Genomic DNA, 4,081 nt, shown 5'->3' with positions numbered 1-4,081 from the left:
TTTCATGTGATATATATAACTTTGATATTATATAAAGTTTTTTTTCCACTACCAGCCAAGGGAAACACCTGATATCGTACCCGATTTTGAGAACATTGGGCTGGGTGGAAAAAGTCACTTTGCCCCCTTAAACCCAAAAACTTCAAAAAGTCACCCCTGGAGGCCAGAAATGGGTCTTAGACACTCTTGGTATGTCATCTGAGGTATACTATGGTCTTCTTGGGTCCAGAACTAGAAATCTGATGTGACTCTGATATCTAGAAGCTATAATGGAAAAAAAATAATTTGACACTAAACACCTCAAAATGTCACAAATAGGAGTCAGACATGTACCTGGAGGCTGGAAATGAGCCCTAGCCACTCTTCTTATATAATCTGAGATATATTATGGGGTCCATTATTGAGCATGGAGGCTGTCAAGGTTAAATATGATGTTGGTGCTCATGCCTGGCTCTAGACCAGTCTTGCCCAGACAGCACGCAGGAAGGCCCAGCTCATCAGAAATGTCATAACTTCAATCGACGATACTGTAGTGTTTAAACATTCAACGTTGCAGAATATTGCACTGCTAGGCAATTACCTCTCAGCACGGGAGAATTATAGCTGATGTCCACCTTTCTGCCCAGATTTTGTTGCGTTTTTCCCAAGCACAGAGCTGTTTTCCATGGACAAGTTTCATAAGGTTTTACCTGACCAAATGTGTCCATGAGAAACCCACAAAGTGCAGTACTGTTACTCTTTTTGCAACACCCCTTAGATCAGAAACTCCAGTTTCTGCGCAAAATCGAATTTACAAACTTGTAATGAAGGTGTTTTTGGTGTCACAATGAAGGCATGATGTAATGTCAAGGCTTTCTGCTCAAATAACATTTGAGTTCTAAGATTGACAGTTCTATTTTGTAAAGGATGTTCTAAGTTTGGAATGAGAGTTCTAATTTGGAATTGAAAGAATTCCTTTAGAATGTAGATTGGAACACCGCTTCTAATTTGGAACGTTCGAACTATGTATGGAATGCAAATTCTACATTTGGAATGCCTCTTGCACAAAACATACATGTTTTTTTAAGGTTGAAGCAGCCAGCAGCTTTGTGTGATATCTTAATTTTGGGAGTAGGAAACAGTACATCCCAAGACTACATATTCCTTGGGCACCATGACCCCCCAGGGTATCTAGAACTACCTTCTATTGAATGGATGTGTGTGTGCAATGCTCTTGAAGCCGTGCATAGTTACACAAGAAGGAGTCTATGGGAGGCCAGGCCAGCAGACAGGCTAACACAGACGAAGACTCAGAGCCCAGCCATAAGACCGTTGCCAGGCTCTGCTAGTCTGTGCAGAAGACTGATGTAAGGTGTCTTCTAACCCTTAGATCCCACCCTGCCATTTGAATACCTGAATCACACCTGTGAAATGGGCAGAGCAGATAGGAAGAAACAGAATGACAAGCTGTGCATTCCTATGCAGTACACTAGGCCCATCTCACCATCGCCTTTACAGATTCTGTTAACATGTATGCAATAAAGAGAAAACAGGAAACCTTAATAATACGATTATTGTAACTGACTTCCTTCGCTCAATCTTCTGCTTCCGTGATGTTATGCGAAAGATGGACCTATATCTACCAACATAATGTATCACTGGTCCCCAAAGGCAGCCTTGAGTGTTATCAGCATTTCCCATCAATCGGTTGTGATGTCATCTCCTACACCACACCCCTGACCCTGGCAGGTTTGTGACATCATGTACTACATCACACCCCTGGGTCTGGCAGGCTTTATGACATCATTCACCTCTTTGGTATATATAGAGTTAATGAAGGTGTTTTTGGTGTCACAATGAAGGCATGATGTAATGTCCAGGCTTTTTGCTCAAATAACATTTGAGTTCTAAGATTGACAGTTCTATTTTGTAAAGGATGTTCTAAGTTTGGAATGAGAGTTCTAATTTGGAATTGAAAGAATTCCTTTAGAATGTAGATTGGAACAGCGCTTCTAATTTGTAACGTTCGAACTATGTATGGAATGCAAATTCTACATTTGGAATGCCTCTTGCACAAAACATTCATTTTTTTAAGGTTGAAGCAGCCAGCAGCTTTGTGTGGTATCTTGATTTTGGGAGTAGAAAACAGTACATCCCAAGACTACATATTCCTTGTGCACCTTGACCCCCAGGGTATCCAGAACTACCTTCTATTGAATGCATGTGTGTGTGCAATGCTCTTGAAGCCGTGCATAGTTACACAAGAAGGAGTCTATGGGAGGCCAGGCCAGCAGACAGGCTAACACAGACGAAGACTCAGAGCCCAGCCATAAGACCGCTGCCAGGCTCTGCTAGTCAGTGCAGAAGACTGATGTAAGGTGTCTTCTAACCCTTAGATGCCACCCTGCCATTTGAATACCTGAATCACACCTGTGAAATGGGCAGAGCAGATAGGAAGAAACAGAATGACAAGCTGTGCATTCCTGTGCAGTACACTAGGCCCATCTCACCATCGCCTTTACAGATTCTGTTAACATGTATGCAATAAAGAGAAAACAGGAAACCTTAATAATAAGATTATTGTAACTGACTTCCTTCGCTCAATCTTCTGCTTCCGTGATGTTATGCGAAAGATGGACCTATATCTACCAACATAATGTATCACTGGTCCCCAAAGGCAGCCTTGAGTGTTATCAGCATTTCCCATCAATCGGTTGTGATGTCATCTCCTACACCACACCCCTGACCCTGGCAGGTTTGTGACATCATGTACTACATCACACCCCTGGGTCTCGCAGGCTTTATGACATCATTCACCTCTTTGCTATATATAGAGGCATAGTCGGGGATGCCTGCAGTGTGTGTGCAGTCTGTGGACTGGGCTATGAATGGTGTGAAAGAGGGGTGAATGGGGGACTTGGGGGCACCGAGCTAACATCAGACTCACAGGATGGCCGCGGCAGTTTTGCTTCTCGTGGCCTCTGCCATGTGTTGTTTGGTCGTTCAGTGGGAGAAAACAGGCAGCACCTCGCAGACCGCCAGAGAGATGCACTTTGAGGTGGGGGCGGAGCCTTCCATAAGGTGTGGTAAGGGCTTATGAGGTTCCTTGTCGTTGCAGTAAACAGCTTTTAATAGCAATTCCTGGGGTTCTCTTTGCAGGTGAATTGAATTTTGCCTTGAGCGCCAGGAACTTTGGCACCGCCCCTATCTGGAGCTGGGTGCGGAATGTCTGTGGGTCTAATGGGAAGCACGGTAGTATGAATGAAGGTGTGAATGGGGGACTTGGGGGCACTGAGCTAACATCAGACTCACAGGATGGCCGCGGCAGTTCTGCCTCTCAAGGCCTCTGCCATGTGTTGTTTGGTTGTTCAGTGGGAGAAAACAGGCAGCACCTCGCAGACCACCAGAGAGATGCACTTTGAGGTGGGGGGGACGGAGCTTTCCATAAGGTGTGGGAAGGCCTTATGAGGTTCCGTGTAGTTGCAGTAAACAACTTTTAATAGCAATTCCTGGGGTTCTCTTTGCAGACAAATTGAATTTTGCCTTTCGCTCCAAGAACTCTGGCACCGCCCCTATCTGGAGCGGGGTGCGGAATGTCTGTGAGTCTAATGGGAAGCACGGTAGTATGAATGAAGGTGTGAATGGGGGACTTGACCAGATCAGATGCAATTTGTTTCCCTGACATAATTTTAGATTGAGTACAAAGAAATCAAATATTTCCCAAAAAACAATCATCCATGTTGTGTTTCATTATTTCATGATCACCAGGACCTCCCAGGGGCAAGGCGACTGCGACAGAGACTCCGGTGGCAGAAGGTGAACAGGAGCAGTCCCTTGCAGGCTCTTCTGCTGGCCCCAGTAAGTTGTTCTATTGTTATATTAATACTTATACTTCCCTAACTTTTACAGCTCCTATTCATTACAAACTGGTTACTAATAATTCTATGTTTTACAAAATAGTCTTTGATCTTCTTCTAATGTGGACTACTTTCTACATTCTTATCCTGCCTCTACCATCACTCTCTGTGCTACTACTATTTACAATTATGAGTCGGTCTGTGTAGGTAGCTAAGCTTGTCCATTCGGCAAACGGTGTGAAACA

The sequence above is a fragment of the Lissotriton helveticus genome, chromosome 1_2 (assembly GCF_964261635.1).
Source record: "Lissotriton helveticus chromosome 1_2, aLisHel1.1, whole genome shotgun sequence".
Taxonomy (NCBI): domain Eukaryota; kingdom Metazoa; phylum Chordata; class Amphibia; order Caudata; family Salamandridae; genus Lissotriton; species Lissotriton helveticus.
The sequence above is the reverse complement of the archived record's forward strand: the minus strand, read 5'-3'. Positions refer to the sequence as shown.